At 37.8% G+C, this 25,689-nt stretch overlaps 1 protein-coding gene across 1 annotated transcript in view; it reads left to right on the top strand.

The window, feature by feature from the left end:
• TTC29 (tetratricopeptide repeat domain 29) overlaps positions 1–25,689 on the top strand; it is a 724,023-nt gene that overhangs the window by 205,680 nt on the left and 492,654 nt on the right. Inside the window, exon 5 of the mRNA XM_032464537.1 lies at positions 11,321–11,458. The gene's annotated coding sequence lies outside the window, so the exon portion shown is untranslated. The remainder of the gene's footprint in view (positions 1–11,320; positions 11,459–25,689) is intronic.

The following is a 25,689-nucleotide window of genomic DNA, read 5'->3' as shown; positions in this document are numbered from 1 at the left end:
GGAGGAGTACATGTGACAATGTAAGGGCTTTGCACAGAGCCTGGCGCTTAGTGTTATTCAGAAAAAAAGCATTATTTATGGATGGAACTTGACACAAGATAATGAATTCTCCTCCCCAGCACCTGTACTCCAAATGCTTTATGTGTTTTTGTGTTTTGTTGACGGGTAATTCCAGACTTACAGTAGGATCCTGAGTGAGCTATAAATGGAGCGGCATATCTGATTCTTCTTACGTCCCACCTTGCAAACTCTTACCCTACTTGTGAATGTCAGCCTTGCTGTTGTAGCCAGCTGCAGGGCAGTGTTAGCCTGATGACAGCTGCCCCAGCTTCACAGGTGCCTCTTGCTCAATGGTGGGGCTGCCTCGTGACTCACCCGCAGGGGCCCTTTCAGCCATTTGGATGCATGTGTGAACCTGGACCCTCAGGGAACGGGAGGCGGTGGGTAAATACTCTCCTTTCCAATCCTTTGGCTGGATAATTCTAAGGCACCTTCTATGTGGGCCTAGGAGTTGTCCCCTGCTGGGTGGAGACCTCCTGCTTGCAGGGGAGATCTGTGGAGTAGTGTACCTTTGGATTGGCTTTCATTCCTTTGTCTCACTCCTCTCACTCCCCCACTTCTGATCCTTGGACTCATTGCCTGAAATAAACTAGGAGCTTGCCAGCCCTGAATGTCTCTGGCTCTGCTCCTTGGAGGTAACCTTAGGCTGAGGCAGATGGCTCTAATAAGAGTTGGCTGAGTGTTGTTTTCTTGATGTGTGTTCATGAAACCATTACCATGATACCTGCTTTACTCCCTGCCATAGTTTTCCACTGTTCTGGGGACGAGGTCTCAAATATCTCACGTAGTGGCAGGGACCTCCACAAACTGAGTCCTGCCTACGTTTTCAGCTTCCTCTCCCAGCTGGCTGCCCCATCTCTTCTCTGCCTTGGCCTTACTGGACTTGATTCAATTCCTTTTCCGTGACAGTCTCTCTTTGTCCGTGAACCAAGAGCATGCTGTTTCTTCTTACTTTGCTTGGCCAATTGTCACTCGTTGCTCAGGTCTCAGTCTAAATACCACATCCCCAGGAAGGCCTTAAAGACGTCACTTTAAACATCCTCATATCAATCTGAACTTCTCTTTTCTTAACACCGGTTGTGCTTTTAAGTATTTTCTTAATGTTTGTATTTCCCTTTTGACTGTAGTCTCTGTGAGGGCAGGAGCTGTGACTGTCTTGTTCTCTGTTGCTTAATGTCTGGCTTAGAGAACATTTCAGCAAATTGAATGAAAGAATTTACCTGGGCAAAAGCCACTTGGCTGGTGATTTTTCTGTGCTGTTTTTTAAAAAATGCCTTGGAGGGGAGGGTACAGCTCAGTAGTAGAGCACTTGCTTAGCATGCACGAGGTCCCAGGTTCAATCCCCAGTACCTCCATTAAAAACAAACAAACAAACAAACAAACCAAATTACCTCCCCCACAAGCAAAAAATAAAAAAAATTTTTAAAAATCCTCAAAAAATACCTTATTCTATCCTTTTAAAATATGAATCATTTGCAAAAGGGCCTCCTTGAGCTGCTGAAACAAGGCATTACTTTAATAACACAAATGACAAATTTGTTGGTAGTAAAAGGATTTACTTTTACATTTTTGGTCACTTTGCAAAAGGCAGTATCATAGGCTCACACCAGCAGATGAGCTAGCTGCCTCGGTACTTTTAGATTATAATTCAGTTTCCAAAATGTAATGGACAGTCAACTTTTAGAGACAGTCTCTTGTGTAGAATCTACTCCTTCTTAAGTAAAACTTATAGTTTCTACTCATGTAATCTAAGCTCTATTTAAATTAAAAAAAACACTATGTCTCTAATATATGTAGAAAGAGGACTCTGTTGATGAGTCACTAGGAAACAGGGTGTGCCCATCCTAGGAAATCTAGCCATTTCAGACACAGCAACTCTGTTCAGATAGCAGAGGGTTACATCAGAATTCTGGAATATTTAAGAATAGAGAGTCTTTTATGAATGAGATCATGCTTCAAAATATATTTGGATAAAGTCTAGGACCATCTTGTATAAGCTGGCATCAAATGGTCTAAGTTTGTCAACTGATACTGAAAATCTGGAATTGTATCAGAATTATATTATGATATAGGTAAGAAACCTCTGAATAGTGCTGCATTTAACACAAGTTTTATGTATTTTTTAATTGAAGTCTAGCTGATTTACAGTGTTGTGTTAGTGTCTGGTATACAGCATGGTGATTCAGTCATACATGTACATATTCTTTTTTCTAAAACAACTTTTTTCTTTTTGATGACTATGTTTGCAAAAATGGAAGTCAACTCTGTGGTAGATCAATGAGGCACAAAGGGAGCTCCCTTGATATTTTACAAAGGGCTGGATACTAAGTTCATGATGTCCTTCACAGTTTTCAAGACCACATACTTTATGTGACAAGAAACCATTCATTCAACAGATATTTATTGAAGGCTTACTCTTCACAGATACTTCTCCAAGCGAATGAAATAGAGCAAGAACAAAATATATCTCAGCACGTTCTCTTCAAGAACAAATTTTGCATGGCCAAGGGCTTTGCAAAACCTCATGGAAAGGAAATGGTTGACATCATTGGGAATTAATGTTGGTCAGCCTACAGGAAATTGTCAACAGATTTCCCACGGTGTTTTCTGAAGAATTAGGATCTTCCAAAGAGGAAGCAGTGTTGTGTATTTCATCTAGATCCAGCTGCTTTAGTGGCTTATTTGAAGGCTAGAAATGTTCACTTTCTCTAAAGAAATTGAGATAGCATTGAAGTAAGCTAGTTGAACTAACACAAGTTCCCTCTGCTGGGGCTGACCCCTCTTTCCTCTCCCTAGATCAGGGGAGACTCAGCCACACGTAGTGAGTTGTTGCTAAAGACCGGAGAAGAATCATGTACAGAGAAGACAAAGGCTATTGGCAGTCCTAGAAATTAAGAACCATATTTTGATTAAAAATTAAAAATGAATTCCTAGGACAAAATGGAAGAGATCATGAATGTGGAATCTAGAGCAGTGGTTCTAAAGCTTGAGTGGGCATCAGAATCACCTGTGAGACTTCAGCTTAACCACAGCAATTCTGACACGTATTGAAGTTTGAGAACCACTCACCCAAATGTGAAAATCCATTTGGTGACAAACTCCCTGCTGGTACTTTCTCAAATATTTCCAGACTCACTAGTTGAGAAGGCAACCTTCTATGTAGCCTGAAGTAGAAAACTTAGTATAACAAATAAAAAAGTCATTAAAAAAACATTGGAAATTCTTGTTTCTTAGTAGATTATGTTAATTAAGAAGGTTGTTTATGACTGAGGGTGCTGGGATTCAATTTTAGATCAAGTGTTCCTTTGATTCATTAGTCAGCACTGTAAAATACTTTCATTCGTTGTTATCCAAACGCTGCTAACAGGGCATGAGTTTGGACCTTCGCACCATTGACTATGGAACTAGGGATCTTCATACCTTAAAAGAGTTTTTATTTTAAGTATACCAAGGGTATATGGAATCCCATAGGTCAGTGGGAAGATGTGAATTGCATTAATGGGATTGCTGCTGCTCTTGGGTAAAGCCAGTGGTTTGCATGGTTTAAATCCGAAGAGAGTCTTATGGGTTTTGTTTTCTTTCCTTGACTGTTACTCAATTTAATGTATTTCTAAACTGAAAAAACAAATACTTTTAAAAAATACTAGATTATAGAAATCCTTGGTTAGCCACATCTGCAAAGATTTCTTTCTGAAAGATGGTGGGAACAGTGTTTCCTATGTTGCTTTCTCTCAACATTCTGAACTTGGTGTATAAATTGTATGCTTTTAGCACATCATTCTTTTCTTAAAATTCTTTCAGTGTTTCTTTACAAAAAGCAGTGGAAATTTACCAGAGTAAGTCATAAGTCTTTGCTGCAGTTGACTCCAACAAACTTGAACTGTACAACAAAATGAACATACAATTAAAAAAATTGGCAGATCTAGCTATTAAGTATAGTTTGGCCCCAAGGAAAAATGAAAAATAAGTTATGAGTTGAGTTGTATCTGGTGTAATAGAGCCAGGCTTTGAAGTATGAACAGAATTTAGAAACTCTCACAATCCTTGTCTGAAGCAAAAATCTCTTTTCTTTTGCAGTGTGTTCTTGAATTAGAAACCTATGTTTCCCATCTGTTAAAAATCACTTTTTCCTTTATTATAGTGTTGGACACTGTGATACCTTAAAGTGCGCGTTGCTTATCTTGGACGTGGTGTGAACACTGAATGAATAGGGGAGGAAATTATAGCTATTTAACAACTGTTTGCAAAGGTTCCAAGGTTCTTGGGAGGGAGCAGGAAGTATTAATTTAAAAATAGTTCCCAAAGCCAAAAAGAAGAGAGAAGAAAAAAGCATCTTATTTCTTAATCTGTTTGGATTACCTCTAAGGAGATGAGTAATGAATGTAAGTCAGGATTAGTACACAGGAAGGGTTCCTAAGAGACCGTCTAGACTCTGGGCTATCTTTCTCTTTCACCGAACTCCTCCTATTTTTTTAGAGAGAAAATTCGCTGCTGTATTCTTAAGTACTTTGAAGGAAAGAGAATTAAGAAACTGAATAATCAATCCAACATCTAATAAAAACTTCATCATCAAAAACCAAAAAAAATTTTTTAAACTTCTTTAATTGCAGTTGTGTTTTCTTAGGACCTATAGATCCAGTCACTTTACATCTTTCATTTGTATAGTTTGTTTTTCTGCGTATTTAATAAAATTTGGTCAAAATCATATTTAATTCTAACACATTGGAAAATCACTACCCTTTGCCTTAAAATTTCAAGTTGTATGTTAATTTAACTATGGTGTTTCTCTAAGTCAGCAACAGAGATATCTTTATTATCACTGACACATTTTAAACTACTATTGGGAAAAACTTCCTAGTAAAATTGTTTAATGTCTTATATATATCTTTTATAAATTTATGAAAAGTTCAAACATAGAAGCTAAGATGAAGAGTTCATATATTCAGCTAAGATGACCCTGTAAAGAAAGGATAAATCCTCTATTTTTCTCCCCAACTCCAGTGGTACATAAAGAAAGGAAAATAGTTTTAAAAAAGAAATTTGTGTATGCAACTCCTATAAGTAATATAAATGAGTGCATGCTTAGCATGCATGAGGTCCTGGGTTCAATCCCTGGCACCTTCTCTGAAAATAAATAAGAAAATCTAATTACCTACCCCTGCCAAAAAAAAAAAAATTATATATATATATATATATATATATATACATGAAAATATTACAGACCCTGGTGAGCAATTAGAAAAATCTCCTTATACTTCAATACTGGGATTGAAAACCAGCTGCATTTCCTTTTTCTTACAACAGCCACACTACAGAGGATGGCTGCTCACCTCACTGCACTTCAGCACTTTGGGGACAGTGGAATTTGTCACCGCCGCTTGGTTCTTTGCATCACGCTGTTTTGGAAGCCATTTTCTGCTGTTGTAGGAAATCACATTTCTCTTGAGGGGTATTTTTGCATGGCTGTGGAATGGATGGGACCTCCTTACCAAAAGGCCCACTTTTTTCCTTGACTGCCATGTCTCCACTGAGGCAGAGCACGCAGCCTTTCCCTGGGACTCTTATTTGGGTCTCTTCCAAATATTTGGAATTTTAAAAAAAGTCTAGTTGTGTTAGTTTCCGGTGTACAACATAGTGATTCAGTTATATATATGTATATGTATATATATATTCTTTTTCATTATAAGTTATTACAAGAAATTGAATATAGTTCCCTGTGTTATACATACAGTAGGTCCTTGTTGTTTATCTATTTTGTACATAGTAGTTTGTAACTGCTAATCCCAAACTCATTTATCCCTCCCCCACCTGCCCCTTTGGTAACCATAAGTTTGTTTTCTATGTCTGTGAGTCTGTTTCTGTTTTATAAATAAATTCATTTGTGTCCTTTTTTTTTAGATTCCACGTATAAGTAATGTATTTGTCTTTCTCTGTCTGACTTACTTCACTTAGTATGATAATCTCCAAGTCCATCCAAGTTGCTGCAAATGGCATTATTTCATCCTTTTTTATGGCTTAGTAGTGTTCTAGTACACACACACACACACCCCATCTTCTTTATCTGATCATCTGTCCATGGACATTTAGGTTGTTTTCATGACTTGGCCTTTGTTACTAGTGCTGCTCTGAACACTGGGAGCATGTCGAATAGGTCTGGAATTTATCTGCTGCTCCTCTTCCCCCCTGTTCCATCTCCGTGCGTTGCAGTTTCTCCCCTTGATGAAAGCTTTATGTACCTGACACACAAATATTAAAATTGTTTGACAACTTACTACTTAAAATGCTCATCTATCTGGAAATAGCTCTGTAAATTTTGGTATACATTTGTTGAAGAGTATGCAACCAATAAAATAGAGAGTTTTCAGTGACTTGGAAAAAATGCTTATTTTAACTTGCCTATTCAGTGAGAAAAGCAAGATGTCAAATTGTATATACACTATTACCAGCACTAAGTAAAAAACAAACAAACAACAAACAAACAAACTCTGCTTCTTTCTTTAGAAAATTTATGTGTAGAAAAAGTCTGAAAGAAAGTTACTAGGCCATGGCTGATAAACAGAGGTAACACTGTTGGCAATTTCTTTTTTTTTCCACTTTAACTGTTTTCAAATCAAAAGTTAGAAATCACAAATTTCTAACCTCTGTCAGATACCCATTTGCTTTTCCATAACTTGAAAGAACAGTTCCTCATTCTATAAGTGATGTTGGCCATTGGGAGAAATAGAGAAGAAAAAAAGGTATATAAATAAAAGTAATATTTAATTCACCTAATTTTATTAGAAGTGTACGGACTCATACATATTTAATGAATAACAAAATGACTGAAAAAGTTCAGTAGAAATCTTACTTTAATTTCACTTTCTAATTCTGTCTCTAACAACAGGAAATACAGTTTTAAATAAAGCCCTTTAAGGTAAATATTTAAAAAAAAAGTTGTTGAAGACTTTAATCTGATATGGTTTACTAGTGATCATCAAACCTTAATCCAGGATAAATTCTTCAGTTCAGAGATGTAGCAGTTGAGACTCAGAAAGCTGAGTGATTTGTGGTGTGGAGCAACAGCGCTGGGTCTAGAATATCCATCTCCAGCCTGCCGTTAGAGCTCCCCTCCACCATGACTGTGCCTCCCAGGAACCAAATTAAATTCCAAGTCTTCTTTGGTCTGGAACAGTTTTAGTTTTGCGTTGCTGTTTCATCTGACATGCAAAGTATAAAAGCCAAAGAATATGAGAAGAACAGCTTTCCATGTGTCTGCTCTGCCAAAACTAATACGCATTGGCAAATGGAACCACCAGAGCAATTTAGGAGTCTTCAGTCGTGGGGCAAGGCCCTCTTTCCAACGTGAATCACTTGAACAGCATGCTTGCAGACAGTGACCCAAGGAATAGGGCATGACTTGGGAAGGGGTATTTCCAAAAATGCAAATATCCACACATGGCTAATAAAGAGACCTTGTGGGACATTGCTCCCCTTCTAGCTTTTGCACTGCTTTCCCCCTTCGGCGCTAAGGAAGGGGGTGGGCATGTATTCCTGCTTCCATCTTTGTTTGTGTTCTTCACACCGTTTAGAGGGCAGCTCTGTTTATTACTACTTCAAATTTTTTTCTTCTTCCTGCAGGACCATTATGTTGGCTAGTTGAAAAAAAATTGCATTTTCTGTCTCTTTAGGAAATGGAGAGTAAGAGGAGTATTTATTGAGGGAAACAGGACATTGCTTTGGGTCTGGCAGTTTTTGGGGAGACTGCTCAGCCTTGGGACTTGTGCCATTGATGCTAAGGCTATGCCAGTGGTTCTAAGGGTGTATATTTCCATGTTACTGTCTTAAACAATGCTCTCTGCCTTTCTGCCCTCATGGAGGCTTTGTAAATGAAAATAAAGTGGAGTATTTATTTCTGTATCACCTTTAAGAACATTTGAAAACTTAATAAACTTAGAAAAGTGCTTTGCAGATCTGTTGTATTACATACTTCTCATAACACCCCATTGGGAGTATGTATCATTTTTCATATTTTAAAGATTAGACAAAAACTAGATTGCAGCTAAAAAATTGGCAGTACAGCATGGTCTTCTCATGGCCTGTGATCTCAAATTCCGTGTCCTTTTCCTATACCCTCTGTGATTTCAGGCCCCTCTGCACCATTCCATTTACAGGGTAAAAATTCTCTGTAACTGTTGCACTTTGTGTAACAAGGCTCTTTTGTAATTATACTTCATTGCTTGTGTGAGTCACGCTAATCTGCATCTTTCTCAGGGAGGGAAGGGGTCATGGGCAATAATAACTTTAGAATTTTCTCTTGAGATAGTGTTTTTTTGGTAGATTCGGTTCATTTTGCTATGTTGAAAGCCTGGAAATAATTTTAAAATGGTGGTTGAATTCAAATAGTGGTTTTTATTGGCAATATCTGTCTTGATTCGATTCAGTTTTTTAAAACGTGCATGCGTGAGCACACACTTAGTAATACAGAACAGTGGCGTTTTAAACTCAGGTTTTCTATTTGCCTGCTTAGGTGATTCTTCGGCCATCAGGAAGGAGGGTACTAGCACTGAAGGAAAGTTCTGTGCTGGTTCATTAGCAGTGTTCACAGGTTGCTGTTGTTGATAGTGTTCTTTAGACTGTAATGTGAATCAGTAATTGCTGGATGTTTCATCGTGATACTGTTTTTTAACTGAGATATAGTTGATGTATAATGTTACATGTTATAGGTGAACAATATGGTGATTCACGTTTTCAAAGGTTACACTCCATTTATAGTTATTATAAAACATTGGCCGTATTTCCTGTGTTGTACAGTATATCCTCAGAGCTTACTTACTTTGCACTTGATACTTTGTAACTCCTAATCCCTGTCTTGCCCCTGTCCCTTTTCCTCTCCCCACTAGTAAGCGCTAGTTTGTTCTCTATATCTGTATCCTGTGTTTTTTTTTTTTTTACCCTAACTCTATGAAACTGGCACAAATCAAGAAGTATGGGACTGTTTGTCCATCTTCTACTATACTACTCTTCAACACCATTAAAAAAATGCCTTTGCTCATTCAAAAAATATTTATGGAGAACCTAGTGTAAAATCTGGGCACAGAAGGGTGAGTGACTTACCCAAGATCTCATGGCTAGTGAGTGCTATGATCAGGACTTAAGTGAAATCTGTTTAGTTACAAAGCCAAGCACTTAACTGCTAAGCCAGTGTAATATGTGCTCTGTGTGTGTGTGTGTGTGTGTGTGTGTGTGTGTGTGTGTGTGTGTATGAGTGAGGGAGGGGGAGAGAGGGAGAAAGAAAGATTAAAAGAACACATAAGACACAAACTTCCTGTCCCATTCCTTTCTAAGGACGGCGTGTTGGAAGTCCTGCTGTTTTCTGTATGAGCTCTGTGCTACCTAGACATGTATCTTCATTATTCCCTAATGCCAAGAAAATATGGCTTGGTAGCATTTCAATGGGAGAACATAGATGTATAAGTGAGAATAATCATTTTTTTTTGAAAAAGAGACATTTTCTTAGTGACTTTTATTTTCTGACTTTTGATGGATATTTTAATCTTCAAATTTTTAGAAAACTTGAAGGGTACGGGATTAAAAATAACTTCTTTTATACTTGAAAAATATTGGAAATGCACTTCAACAACACGGAGCAATCTTTCTCCTCTGCAGAGACCTTAGTGCTAGTGTTATGGGAAGGAGGTTATATGACAGGTGAACATACTCAGTTACTGCCCTAAATCTGCTTGATTCAGAACAAAAGGAAGAAGATTGGCCCTAAACCAGTGGGACCCTTAGTGTGATCCACAGACTGGTACTGCCAGCCAGACTGCTTGTGAGAAGTTTGTGACCAGACACAATAACTGAGAGTGTTTAACTTTTTGCACAACTGAAGAAAAACTTGGCGGTGTAATTTTATGTCTGTTTAATTTAATGATAAAAACAATGGCATTTGTATTTTCTCTGTCTTTTGTTTTTCTTTTTTATTTCTTCCTTTATTGAGTTATAATTGACAAATGAAACTGTATCTATTTAAAGTGTACAGTGATGATTTGACATATGTGTGCATTTTGAAGGTCACCATAATCAGGTTAAGTAACATACCCATTACCTCATATAGTTTTTTTTTTTTTGATACTGAAAACACTTAAGATCTACTCTCTTAGCAAATTTCAAGTATACAAGATAATATTAACTATAGTCACGATGCTGTACATTAGATTCCCCAGAACTTACTCATCTTATAACTTAAGGCTTGTATCGTTTGATGAGTATCTCCCTGTCTCCCTCACCCCTGAGTGCCTGGTAACCACCATTCTACTCTGTGAGTTTGACTTTTTAAAATTTTTAAGATTCCACACATAAGTGAGATCATACAGTATTAGTCTTTTCTCTGGCTTCTTTCTCTCAGCATAATGTCCTCTAGGTTCATCCATGGTATTGCAGATGGCAGGATTTCTCTTTTCTCATGGCTGAATAATACTCCGTTGTTGTATGTTATCTTTCCATCATCTGTCTATCTTACATCTTTCTTATCCATCCAGTGGATACTTAGGTTGTTTTCATATCTTGGCTATTGTGGCAAATAAACATAGGTGTTTTTATTTATTTCTCTGGTAATTCATCTCCATTTTATTTTTCAAAAATGTCTGCCTATTTTGGATTGAAAATTAAAAAAAAAACAAAACTGGTCTTGCACCACAGATAGTTTTAGAACGCTGTGCTAAATCACAGTCGTGTCAGGTTTGTTACTGAACTGAAAAAGATGTTTTTAAAAAGCACATTGAGTATGAAATACTGGATTGCAATATGTAAATTACAGCATTAGATACTTTTCAACCTTTGGTCAACTAGGTGAATAGAATTTAAAGGATTCTGGAGATTTGCAATCACATGGGGGCCATTTTTGCTTAATTTCAAGTGAGAAATTTTGCCAAAAATCTGGGAGAGGTCAAGTCCTGCTAACTAGCCTAATAGTCGAATATCTTAACAAGGACATCATGAGGGTATCTTTCCTCAGTCTCTCATACAAGGAATTACTGTATAACTATTCATTCAATGACTGTTGAGCACCCAGAGTCATTCCCTGCATATTACGAAATGTTTCAAGAATACTAGCAGGGGTTGTCTGTATATGTACAGACATTCTTAGAGATGATTTAAATCCAAGCCCTTTGAGTTCCTTGAGTAACCCTGGCCTACTGAGCACATTTGCAGAATGTTCTAAGCTGACCGGACTTCAGCTGTGCTTTATCTGTTTTCCTGACCTCCTTATCTTTCACCCCAGTTTCCCCTGCTCCTACTTTTGGAATGGACCCAGAAGATAGCAAGTGGGACAGGACAGTGGGAATCACAGAAGAGCACAGAAGCCGACCCCAGGACACAGCTGCAGAGGTGGCCTCCACCGCAGACGTCATTGGCTTTGGTGAGTAGGCACGTAGACATGGTGGGTGTGAGACCTCTGAGGACACACAGGCCTGCGTGAACACCAGTGTCATTTTAGCATGAAGTTAACAACATATGTGTAACATTGAAATCCAGTAATCCAGACCTTCATCCTCAATCAGCCAGTTTGATTCTCTGGAAGGAGAGAGCAAGAGCACAACTGAAATTCCTGCTAGAATCGTATTTGGTAAACATAACCTCCGACATTCTGCATGATCTGCATGATCTTTTAGGAGTTCTAAAGTCATAGAGTGCCTTTATTAAATAACACAATCTTTTCTTTTTGTTTTGACTTCTTTTCATTTTCTTTATCTTGATTTATCACTAATAGGTTTGTTGTTGTCATAAAAGAGAAAGTTTCCATCATAGATGTCATTTGTGATGCCAGGTTGTAAAACAGTCTGCTTTCCTGATGGATGTCCAGATAGGACTGGAGGAGGGAAGCCGAATCATTCAATCTCTGTCAGCAATTAGGCTGGACCCATAAACAAGAACACATGTTGAGACCGAGGAACTGACTCGAACAGCTAGGAACTTCTTTACCAAGGTTTACTGAGTCCCGATTTTCCTCCCCGTGGTGTGCATGGGAGAAGTTGGGGAGGTCAAGAGAACATAAGCACGAGTCAGAGGGAGACGTGTAAAATAAACAGCAACATCTGGCAAATGACTTCCTCCCATGTACAGGGGAAGGACTCTTACTCAGGGTGGTGAATGTGAAATGTTTTTCTTGGCAGCATGTTAGCTTAGTGTTCATCAGATCTGGGAATGGGGTTCGCTTAGGTTTCTATTTCTCTTGCTGATGGTGTGGCCCTTAAGATCTGATGTTCACAACAGCAACCATCCATTTGGCCATTCTTCAGAATAATTAGATTTAACTTTGAAGTGTTTTCAAAAGAGATTTAAACATTAAAGACCTTATAATTCTTCATTATCTAAGCTTTTGTTTATCTTTTTAGTGAACTGTGTTATTTACATTGGAGAGGTCTAGCACTGCATTTTTCTTTGCTCAGTAGCAGAAAGAACATCACATTCTAACAATTCAGTATATCACTTCAAGCATACCAATATGGCAGAAGCCTCTGTAATCTATTAATGCATAGCTATTCACATTAAATGATTAATAAGAAATTTAGCCTTTAGTAACTTAACATGTACTATTCTCTATCTCATCACTGACTTTCAGGCCTTTTCTTACCAAAATAGACATAATTTTATTGTTTTCAGAGACTAAAAAAAGAAAAACATGCATATTATATATCAATAAAATAAAACAAAAGTTTGTAAAGTAGAAAACTTCGTAGTTTTTTTTTTTTTACCCAGACCACATCAGGTGACAATTTCATGACGGTGTAACTCAGAAATAAAGTATTAAACAATTACTATTTTCATATGACAATCATTATTTTAAAATTAATATAAAGATAGCAAAACTTTACAATTCAATTTACTATTGCAGGAGTTCTGAAATCTATTGCCTCTCAGTGCAGTAGGCTGAGAGGTGTTTTCTCTGTTGTGGGGAAGAGAGTGGGAGGATTGTGCATTTCTCTGAGGGGACAGCAGATAGATGTCCAATTAATTCCCCATCTTGCTGCTCTTTCCTGCCCCCATTTCTCAATCACTGACATTTATGAAAAGCAGATGGAAGCCAAGTGATTCACACATGGACTAATTCTACTTTATGTTATGGGAAACGTGGATGCCCTGGCTTCAGGATTTTTATGACGAAGTTTTTTTAGGTGCAGTCCAGTCACATAGTGAAACCATCTGTTTTTCTGAAGCTGCTTGTGCTTCTTGACCCAGGACTCTCAGAGAGGCTCAGAGACTTCAGGTGGGGAACAGTGTCCATGACCTACAGGGAGAAGGGTAAAATTCTGGGGGTCCCCACCTGGGAGAGATGGCTCAGCTATTCCCTATGAGTGCAAAAACCTGTCACAGACTCAGACCCTTAAATGTGCCACCTCTACCCCATGTTTTAGGAAAAAAAGCAGTGTAAAGACTGTACAATATACCTTTTTCAAGTGGTTATAGTGGCATTTAGAGAGGAGAGAGGCTATCTCTACTTGGTGACGTTTGACGCAAGAAGTAACATTTGAGTTAGCGATGAGGTTGGTGGTAAACCTATGAAGAGGAAATCATGTTCAACAGTCGTTAACTTTTAAAAATGATGAGGTGTCCTGTGCTCCTGACTCTGTGGCTCTTTCTGGAGCCCTAGACCCACACGACCACTGGCCACGCCATGTCCCTCCTCAGGTGTAGCACAAATGTGGCCCTTTAGAACAGAAAGTAGCTCAAGGAAGTTTATTACAGAGATCCAGGACTCTAATTAACCCCAGAGGGAGAAATGCAACCATAAGAAGGCAAGGGAGCCGAGGTTTGGTTCGCAGTCTGGGACTTTGTGCCTTGTCTCTGCTGCTCGTTTGCACTAGTGGATGCAGTGTCTCTGTGACCAAACTCTGGTTTGGCTGTTTGTTGCTTGAAAGCCAATAATTCAAGAGGCAAGTGTTGGTAGAAAGGAAAAGGGCTTTAACCAGAAAAGCTGGTAATATGGGGAGATGGTGGACTTCTGTCCAGAGACCAACTCTGCAGATTCTGCTCAGCCATGATCATTTTTAAAAGGAAAAATGAGGGTAAGAATCTCAGTGAATCATCGAGGCAGGAGGTTGGATTCTGCATCCTTCTCCATTGCGGGACAGTCTGGCTGACTCTCTTCAGAAGTTCCCTTGGCCTTGTGACCTGCCTGCAGGATTGCTAAGGAGGCTTCTGAGGGTGGAAAACTAATAAAAGAATCAACAGATTAAATAAGGCGGGGTTTGCATTCAGGAGAGCATAATTCAGGAGTTAGTTTCAATTGCTTAGTGATCTCATTCCTATAATGAGGTTCTTTTAAGGTTAGAGGGGGACAGAATGGGTGAACAGGAAAGGGACAAAAGAGACATTTTCATCTCTGCACTGCAGTGAATGTGGAAGTCCATGGCACCCCCATTGCTCACATAAATACTTAATTTTTATTTATGCGTTTAATGTAAGTCATTCTTCCCCTCATTGAGACTGTCAGGTTTCAGATCTTTGTGTTCTTCCAGGTAGGGACTTACCTCCTTATGGAGAGTATGTACTTTTCTCTTGCCTCTGAGAAATGTCCTTTTTTTCCCCTTGGATCTTGCATCCCTGTTCAAGAATCCAGTTCTGCACACGTGAGTCCTTTCCTGAATAGCCGGTAGACACTAATGTTGCATTTCTAATGCCAGTCTTGTGGACTCTTGCCCAAGATTTGCATTATATTTTTTACCTGCCTGCCCCTTTCTACTCTCTCTACCACTGACTCCACCTGCTTGAACACATTGTCTTTTAGAGCCTGACTTAGGAAACACCCTCCCTCCCATGTGTTGCTCTTACTTTCAGAGTACTGCCAACACTCTGATGCTAGATGTGGGTGGGCAGTTCCGATGGCAAGCAATTCTCTGGGATTCCAGCTGAGTATCCTACAATTTAACTCAGTTCTGACACTATCTACACAAAGATAGCATCAGATCCCACAGGTCCAGGGCAACCTTGAGAGTGTCCCCCACTTCAGATGCCAATAACAAGTAGTCAGTCCCCAGGTTACCCAGTTCTGTTCAGCTGGGCTGCAGATGGGAGGTTTCCATGACCTTTGCCCCCTTGGATTCGATTATTTGCTTGAACAGCTCAGGGAGCTCAGGGAAACATGCTGAGCATTTTATGATACAATAAATGATACAGATGAACAGCCAGATGAAGAGATGCACAGGGCAAGATACGTGGGAAGGGGGGCGGAACTTCCATGCCCTCTCTGGGTGCACCGCTTCCCCAGCACCTCCACGTGTTCAGCAGCCCAGAAGCTCTCCAAATCTTGTACTTGTGGGATTTTTTTTGGAGGCTTCATCCCATAGCCATAGTCCATCACCAACTCCACTTCTAGCCCCCCGTGCCTTCTCTGGAGAATGGGAGGTGGGGCTGACAATTCAAAGCAGCTGTTCATGGCTTGGTCTTTCTGGTGACTAGCCCCCATCCAGGAGCTATCAAAGAGCCCACTCGACGTGACCTCATAAGAACAAGACAGTCCTGTCATGCAGGAAGTTCCAAGGGATTTAGGAATTTTGTGGCAGGAACCAAGATCAAAGACAAATTTCAGGGGGGAAAAAGATGCTCCTAGTACTCTTATCATTTAGAAAATTACAAGGATCTTAGGAGCTCTGTGCAGGAACTGGAGGGAGAGGCTGATACGTGTATTTTCTATTTCACAGACCCCTTACTGAATTATCCCCAAGCCGCAAGTTTTCTAGATACGCCTACAGTCCTTGATCTGATGCTTCCTGCCACCTGTATTTTTCTTTTAATGGTCTTTAAATACATTCTCCTATACTGTTGATATTTGGGTCTATGCCTCATCTCTGCTACAATATTATTTTTGAGAATAAAATATTTTATTTCCTTTAGAATATTTATCAAAAGTAGTTTAAAATTCAGTCTGCTACAATATTTAATGTAATATTTAGGGCCACTATGTGAGAAAAACCCTGTTATCTCCATTTTACAAGTGATAACATAGAAGCTTTCACAAAGGATATCATGCCTGATGCCAGTGACCCATTGGTGGTAGAAGAATGATTCAAACCTAGGTCTTCTCTCCTCTGTGTCACAGAGAAGGAGAACAGAGAGGCCCCACGGGCCAGACATTGACCTTATCACTGAGGACATGCAGTTTGTCTAGAAGCCTTTCTTGCAATGTGGAAAATTCTCATAATTGATGGATACTTAAGAGCTGCTTTGACAATTATGTTCAGCTTCTCAAAGTAATGGATTTCACTAAGATGAACACATAATTCTAGTTACCAAGGGAGTCTCCGCTCTTTATTTCTGTTCTTTCCTTTTATCTATTCAAAGAGAGATAAACTACCTAAATTTCAAATTGTCCCTGGGAGAATCTTTGTTACAAAAATATCCTGGGAAATGGTCATTATGACTTAGAGAACCCACATTTGGTGGGGAGGGGAGCGAATTTAGAGCTAATTTTCTAAGGAATCATTGTTTCTTATTGAAAGGTAAGTTCAAAAGTATCTCTTTATTATTTTTCATTTAATCTCATCCCAAATGGCCAATATTCAGTTCCCCACCATCTGCAGTTATCACAATGAGCCATTTTAACTGAAGATGGAGCATATATAACTAGTATATGTGAATGAAAGGGTACTCGAATAATGCATGTTGGTCTCTTTATAGCATCATCGTGGCTTTATATGCATTTAGGAAATTCATTTTTATTGTTCAATCTGTGACTGACCAACAATGTGCTCAAAACACAAAATTGCAAACTTATACTAGAAGATGGTAAAAGAGGCATGCTAGCTTTGGGTTTCTCAAAGGGAATTAAATTTGGATTTGTCAAGGGGGAAATTTACAGATTTGATAAGTCATGAAGAAGATTGTCATACAGTAAGAATTGAAACTGATTCTAATAAGGCAACCCAAAGGATATTAATTTAGGTACACAGCTACTATTGAAACAAATATGAATATAGAAGATAAGGTTGTATATTTGCAATCTCTTTCAGCTCTAAAAATGTCAATAACAGTAACAGATACTTGTGCAAAAGAGAGGGAGAAGGAAGAGCCAGGGAGACAGCAGGAAAGTCAGAAGAGTGAGCATCATTAGAGCCAAAGGAAAAGGGTGCTTTAAGGGGAAGAGACTGACTGACAGTCTTGAAGATAATGCAGCAAGGAAGACAAAGTCAAAAATCGTTAGAACTGTAAGACATCAGAGCTCTTAGTGTAGTTGTACTGGAGTGTCAGGGGTCATAGAGTGAGATGGACAGAGGAAATGTGTAAGTGGTAAGTAAATGGAATTAAGGATTAAAAAAATCTTTTGAGACTATTTTTGCAGAGGAGAAAAGATGTCCTAAAAGGAGATGAAAAAGAGATATATATTAAGAAAAGTTTTGATTACTTTTTAATGGAAAAAAACTTGAGCATGCTTAAAAGCCAATGACAAGGATTCATTTGACAGGGGAATTGAATATTAAAGAGGAAAAAAAGGTAATCAATAGCTCCTAAAGTTCCTGAGAAAGTGAAGAACATAGCATTTAAGGCAAAGTGGAAGAGTTGGTCTTATACAATGTCAAAGTCCTTCACTGTTGCATGAAGGAAGGATGAGAATACTTGTAGGGAGATTTGTAGATTGGTCATGCGTAGCTGGGGAATTAGCAAGAATGTTACTGGAATATCATGGACCCCAGCATCTATTAGATAAGGAGGGAGGTTAGAAAGTTGTGGAAGAATGGTCACAGCAAGAAAACTAGAAGAAAAGAGGTTCTGACCAGAGAGTCGGGTGCTTAATCCAGTGCTTTTGGGACTGGAGCAATTCCAGATGATGACAGGGTTCCAGGTGGAACCCAGAAATATGTGCTGATGTGAAGCATTGGAGAATGTGATTGGAAACAAGTGGTTAAGAAGCTGAGAGGCCAGCTTCGTTCGACTGTCCCCATGGTTGTTGTAGTCCTCCTAAGAGATGACAATGCCTTGGAAAGAAGAAGTGGCAAAGGCTGGTGGATGAAAGAGAGTTGATGAAAGATTTGAAGCCTAGAGGGATAAGAAGTAGGAGAAAGTCATAGCGTTGGATGACATGGCCCCAACAGAACAGGGTGTTTTACTCAAAAAGGAGGACAGCAGCTGGGAAGAAGGAAGATGGCAACTTCATCTCCTGACTCTGATGTCCTTGGAGTGTGTAAGAAAAAGCAGTCATCTCTGCAGAAGTTTGCAGAGAAATTTGTATCTTTAGGGGAAAGCTGGGGTTTAGATATGGTAAGGAGATGGGGGAACATTTAGAGAAGATTAATAGAGATTTTGTTGATTTTGGAGCAGTAATTCTAGAGGGCAGAGTGGGAAAGTCTATGGGAGGGCAGCTCTGGGGAAGGAAATAGAGCTACTAGGGGCAAATGGTGTGTCAGAGCAGAGCTTCTCAAATTATAATGTGTATCCCAATGGCCCTGCTCAAGTGCAGATTGTTACTCAGTAAATCTGGGGTGAGGATTGAGATTCTGCAAGCTCATTTCTAACAAGCTCCTAGGTGATGTCAGTGTTTTTGCTCCCAGACAACTACTTTCTCAAAGTATCAGACAGCACATTTGTTCTATTTGGATGGAGGGTGTGCAGTTACTTTCGGTGGTGACTGAAGGAAATAGGGATACTATTAATTAACATTTATTAGACTTACTATATGCCAGAGACTCTTTTCATATGGGTTACATATATCAACTTACATAATCCTTCTAACAACCCTTTGAGGTAGATCCAATTATTACTCCCTTTTACAGATGAGTAAACTGAGGCACACACTAAAGGGTGAACATCTGGTTATGATAGAGCCAGGATTTGAAGCTGGGCAAGGTTGACCAGAGCTGACATGCTTTGCTGTTTATGAGAGGCACAGAAGTTTAGTTTCAAGGGTCTATATGAGAAGAATGAGCCCTGGGACTAGTGACCAGAGGTCTTATCTCTCTTAGCAGGTGCTTCAGACATTTAAATCTAAAGACATAAACAGTCCTTTGTTACAAAAATTCTATCGCACAGGGTATCATCTGTTAGATAATTTGGAATTTACAATTTGGGAATTTGCAATGATTTGAAACTTCTATTTTCATAGATACGTGAACATAGCTCTAAATTTAAATGAGCATCTGTAAGATAAGTTACAACTACTCATGTACTAGTTAAATGCAATCATTTGCTTATTGATTCTCCCAGATCTTGCTCGTGTGTTAGAAATAGGATGGTGGCCAACCACCCCAGTTCTCCTATGCCCCACCATATTACACTTGGATAAAAATTCTTCTCTATTATTTGGCCATCTTTTAGTGACCATGCGTGGGGGCACTACTTGTAAAATCTTCCATACTTTGGTACTTGTAAAATCTTTCATAGCCTTCTCGAAGAGGTTGGAGGCACTCAGAAGGACTCTGGAAATGAAAATCCTACTATGACAACTGGAAGGTGAAATCTCCATCTCCATCAAGTTGGCAAGTCAGTCAGATTCTTTTGGCAAACTGGTAACATTCTTTCCAGTTCATCTTTCACTGGATTTCTTCCTAAGGGAATCTACAAAGAGAGTAAGGAATAGAAAGATCCTTTATCTTAATGAAAAAAAAAATTCAAGTTGTTTTTTCTTTGTCAAGACATTCACTCCTCTAGAAAGGTGATACTGCTTTAAGGCAAGGGATTCAAGTAGGGATTCAAACTCAGTGAAAGAGATCATCCTTTCCTTAATTCATACAATATTTAGCTAGAATTTTCTTATTGTAGGTCTTAAACCTAAAGATTTCAGAGCTCATATGTCATTATTAAATAATCTGGTGTCAGGTCTCTGCTAGAAAACAATTCATAGATTAAAAGAGTAGTGGCAGACATAGAAAACAAACTTATGGTTACCAGAGAGGGAAGGAGAGAGGAGGGATAAATTAGAAGTTTGGAATTTTCAAATCCTAACCACTATATATAAAATAGAGAGACAATAAGGTCCTACTATTTAGCACAGGGAACTATATTCAATGCCTTTTAATAGCCTATTATGATAAAGAATGTGAAAAAGAATCAATCTATCTATCTATCTATCTAAATCACTATGCTATACACTAGAAACTAACACAACATTGTAAATCAATTGTACTTCAAAAAAAAAAAAAGAGCAGTGGCTCAAGAATTGTTAAATTCTTAAATGGTGTCTGTATTAAGTTTTAGATCTGTCACATTCCCAAAATCAAACTCTGGAAAGGGTAAGTGGAGTGAAAGATGAAAGTTAGGCAGAAAATTCTCCTTTGGAATGTAACTTCTTTCCCCAAGTTGGTAACACTCTATCTGGAGCAGAATATCAAACACCCCTGTAGGTTGTTTCCATGAATGGCAATTTCAGCCTTTAGAAATGCTTAATGCAATAACTATGTTTTTTTTAGAGATATTTTATTTATTTGTTATTGTATTAGTTGATTATTTTATTTTGTTGGGGTATTGGGGGAGGTAATTCGATTTTATTCATTTTTAGAGAAGGTACTGGGGACTGAACCCAGGCCCTTGTGCATGCTAAGCATGCAGCTCTACCACTTGAGCTATACCCTCCCAGAATAACTATATTTTAAGGGAAATAAAATAAATACTTTTGATGACCAGTGATAATATGTAAAGAGCGTGCAATTGTGTTAGTATCAATATTCAAACTAATGCTTTGTTTACTTAAAAGGATAGCTTGTTGTCTTTATTGAGCACAATTATCTTCTACTTTGGAACAATCCAATAGCTTATTCACTCATATCCCATTTTCCATTATACTCCCCTACAGTCCATGCTCCATACAGCAGCCACAGAACTTTAAAAAAACAAACAAGAAGGATATCAGATTCCATTGTTGTTTGTCCTAAAACTTTACAATGTTTCCTCTGTGCAGTTAGAAAAAAATCCAAGCTCCTTATGTGGTGCAACCCTTTATTAATTCTCTGCCTTTTCTCACACGACTGTCCCTTTGGTTGCATCGTGGCAGCCCTGACAACTGGCTTGGGCTAGCTCCCCTCTTGGGGTCACTGCATTTGTCCCCTTCCTGCTGCCTGGAATGCTCCTTCTCAGATCTTCATGTGTCTTTCGGAATTCTCAGATTGCTAGATTTTTGACAGTGCTTCAGTTTAGTGTAAACTAAGAGCCATGATCATTTAGTTTTCATTTTGCTGACATAATAATTCACTTTACAACAATGTTTAGTATTTTCAAGGAATCATAAAGAGTCCTAAAACTTTAATATTTTTATTTCTTTTAATAAGAATATATGCTTAAAATAATATCTATTATGCATTTCTATACCTTAGAAAATAGGATTTATAATGACAAATGAACCATTTCTTGGTGACACAGGGTCATGAGCATATGTAATTATTATTGTGGTCTGATACAAAAATGTTCTCTGAGACTACTGAGGATCTTTGCCCTTTCACTAAATTATCCCATGCTGCATTTTGAGTTCTAAGATCTGTTATTTTTTTAAATAGTTCTATTTTAAAAAAAACTATGCCTCTCTGTTAAGCTATGTCAGCTAATATATTTTATTGCTTTCAGTAATTCTCCCTAGCTCTATGCCCCTTTCTAGTTTTTTGCTTTTATTATGTTGTGTCTTAGAGAAATGGATTACTGAGCCAAATAAAATTGTGCCCAAAATAAGAGAAAGTGGCTCTGAGTCACTTTTAAGTGCATTTTTACAGATGCAGTGCATACAGATCAGTGCAAGAAGTTACTAATATGTAGTTTGGCTTTTTAGAAGTTTTTCAGAAGAGTTCTCCAATTTGATTTCTGGTTTTTGATTATTGGCTATTTCATGGCTATATAAGAGCTGGATAAGATCCATGTAACTATCACTGTTTTCATTTTTATTTATTTATTTTAAGTTTCTTGCAGTTTTTGGCCCTGTAAGCATCTTGTGATTCTGATCAAGATCGGCTTGTAAATTTTTAAACTTTGTTTATTTTCCAGCTTTATTGAGGTATAATTGATGTATAACATTGTGTAAGTTTAAGGGGTACAATGTGATGCTTTGATACACATAAAATTGTGAAATGTTTACCACAGTAAGGAAGGTTAACACATCCTTCACCCCACATAATTACCATGTTGTTACGGTAGAATATGAAAGCTTTACTCTCATAACAACTTCCAAGTATACAGTACAGTATTGTTGACTGTAGTCACCATGCTATGTGTTAGATTCCTGGGAATTACTCATCTTGTAACAGAAAGTTTATATCCTTTGACCAACATTTCCTCATTTCCCCGCTCCTCAGCCTCTGCCATATTTTTTATCCATCATCTTTATCCATTCTGCTGTTGATGAACACTTAGGTTGTTTCCATATCTTGGTTATTGTGAATAATGCTACATGTTCATCATTGTGAACACGGGGGTGCAGATATCCCTTTAAAATCCTGATTTCATTTTCTTTGGATATGTACCCAGAAGTGGGATTGCTGGATCACATAGTAGTTTTATTTTTAATTTTTTGAGAAGCTTCCTTACTCTTTGCCGTAATGACTGTACCATTTTACATTTCTACCATCAGTGTAGGAGGGTTCCCTTTTCTTCACATCCTTGCCCACATTTATCTCTCTCTCTTTTTTAATAATACGATTCTATCTCACTGTGATTTTGATCTAAATTTCCCTGATGATTAGTGAGGTCAAGCATCTTTTCATGTACTTGTTGGCCATTTGTATCTCTTTGGAAAAATGTCTGTTGAGGTCCTCTGCCCATTTTTCTAATCAGACTGTTTTTTTATTTTATTTATTTCTTTTGTTTTTGAGTTGTAAGAGTTCAAAGATATTTTATTTTATTTTATTATTTATTTAGGAGAGAAAATAATTCGGTTTTTTAAAATTTTTTAAAATTTTATTTTAATGGAGGTACTAGGGGTTGAACCCAGTACATGCATGCTAAGCACATGCTCTACCACAGACCTATATCCCCCCCACCAAATATATTTTAGATATTAACATCTTACCAGATATATAATTTGCAATATTTTCTGTGATTCTGTAGGTTGTCTTTTCCACCTTGTTGATGGTTTCTTTTGTTGTGTGGAAGCTTTTTAGTTAGGTGAAGTCTCAATTGTTGATTTTTGCTTTTGTTGCTTGTGCTTTTGGTGTCATATCCAAAATATCATCTCCAAGACTGATGTCAAGGAGCTTTCCCCTATGTTTTCTTGTAAGAGCTTTACAGTTTCAGATCTTATATTTAAGGCCTTAATCCATTTTTGGTGATTGGTTTAAGATAGGGGTCCAATTTTCATTCTTTTGCATGTGGATATCCATTTTTACCAACACTGTTCATTGAAAAGACTATTCTTTCCCTATTGAGTATTCTTAGCTCCCTTGTCAAATATTAGTTGACTATGTGGGTGTGGGCTTATTTCTGGGATCTAGATTGTTTCATTGGTCTATATGTCTATTCTTCTGCCAGGACCATACTGTTTTAATTACTACAGCTTTGCAATATAGTTTGAAATCAGGAAATGTGATACTTCTGGTTTTCTTCATTCTTAAGATTACTTTGCCTATTTGTGATTCCAAACAGAATTTAGGATTGTTTATTCTATTTCTTTGAAAAATGCTATTGGAATTTTGATAGGGATTGCATTAAATTTGTAGGTAGCTTTCAGTGGTATGGACATTTTAACAATTTTAACTCCTCTGATCCATGGACACAAAATATCTTTCTGTTTATTTGTGTCTTCTTCAGTTTCTTTCATCAGTGTCTTACAGTTTTCAGTGTAGATCTTTCATTTCCTTGGTTAAATTTATTTCTAAGTATTTTGTTCCTTTTGATCCTATTGTAAATGGGATTATTTTCTTTAATTATTTTTCAGATGGTTTATTTTTAGTGTATAGAAATGCAGCTAACTTTGAATTCGGTCATATAATACAACTTTATTTCAATACTACAGGTTTGACCACAATAATTAGTCATTCTTGGAAGAATTTCTATAAAAAAAAGTGTCAGTAAACTCTTTGGAATTTCAGATGGAAGTAGTTTATCAATTAATTGAAGTATTTGTGAAGTGTGCATCTGGTCACCAACTACTGCTCAACATCATATTCTGCCATGGGGTAAAATCTAAATACTGTCTTAGTATGTAGGCTGCAGACTATATTTTAAGCTTTTTTTTTTTTTTAAACTGAAAACATGCTTTACTTATCTTAATTTACCTGTAATACACTAAGGGGTAAATCTGGTTATACACTTGATGTAATAGAAAGTAATGTGGACTAAATATCAAATGGTAGAAAAGCACTACAAACATTTTGTGGATATAATGAAAAAAATTAAAAAGTTAATTTTAAATTCTCTTAACTATGAAGCAGTAGGTTTATATGTTCACTTCTTGGTTTAAATTCATTATTAGGGTTGTAGTTAGACACAGTTGATGGCAGTACCTCAGTGCTTACTTCAGATTTCCTGAAAGATCATTCCTTCCAAAAAAATTTGCTGACAGGCTATAAACACAAAACAGCAGTCTTTGGAGGTTAAAGTTAGTTAAAAGAAACAGAAGAAATAAAGAATAAAGAAATGCAGCTTAAAAGTTTATTGATATATTAAGAAGGTTCTTTATCAGCTCTCCTAAGTAGTCTCTGAAGCCTTGTGAGTCAATCAAATGAACATCTAATTCTTTACTTTTAGCCAACATAAAATTATTTTTGGAAACTTTCCTGAAGAGTGTTTTTTTTTTGTTTTTTAAAGAATTGCTCATATTTCTTTCCTTCTGCATTTATTTAAGGAAGGGAGAGTGGCGGGTGAGGAGGAGAGAGATCAAGAGTTCGATGAGTTTCAGCTTAACCTTGTTATGCATTAGGTGGAGGGGCCATTCTCCATTGCACTTCCTGCTCTCAGTGACCTGGAGGCATTTCTCTGTCTAGCTATCATCCTATAACGACTCCTTTGCCAGGTCATTAAGATCCCCTGTAAGCCTCTGTGACGAGCTCTGCCTCTCAGGAACTCAAGATGAATAGTTGAGGGAGAGCTTGGGAATTCCTAGTTATCAAATTGATCTATGAGATCTATGAGAATTTTTCTTAATCTGCTGGTGTCGGGAATGCAGGGTAGGTGTAGAGTAATTCAAACTAACATAAACACATGCCCGTATACACATTTAAAATCCATTCTTTCCAGTTTTTCTCTTTCTTATCATATTTACCTAAGTGGTTAAATATCTCTATGAGATTTGTTTGTGTTAAAGAAAAATAAATTCAACTCAGTGTTAGACTCAGGCTGATCCTGTGGTTTGGAGTAATATTTCAGTTTGATTTGGATTGAGCTGATGTTACCCTAGCCTAAGGTGATTTTTCTATCAGATCTCTAGAAATCTTCCTAATTGACTGGAGTTGTCTTTAAATCAAGGACTTTCCTTTTCCACACCTAGACTTTATTAGTGGAGAGTCATGAATGGGTAGACATGATCTTTGAGGAAGCCACTGCATCCTTCTGGGCTTTGGTTACTCTCTCCTAAGGTAGCCAGGATTTGGTGATTGCTAAGGTCCCAGCTGTCTGGGTTTCATAAATGGCCATTGAAGATGCACTGTAAGCATCACACATTCATCATTAGGGTTTTCAACATGATGTATATGCTGCTTTTGTCTGTTAGCCTTTATCAGTCACAACACGTTAAAATAAATAAGG

This window comes from Camelus ferus, chromosome 2, assembly GCF_009834535.1.
Source record: "Camelus ferus isolate YT-003-E chromosome 2, BCGSAC_Cfer_1.0, whole genome shotgun sequence".
Classification (NCBI taxonomy): Eukaryota; Metazoa; Chordata; class Mammalia; order Artiodactyla; family Camelidae; genus Camelus; species Camelus ferus.
Note: the sequence above shows the minus strand (reverse complement) of the source record. Positions and strands in the feature narration are given on the sequence as shown.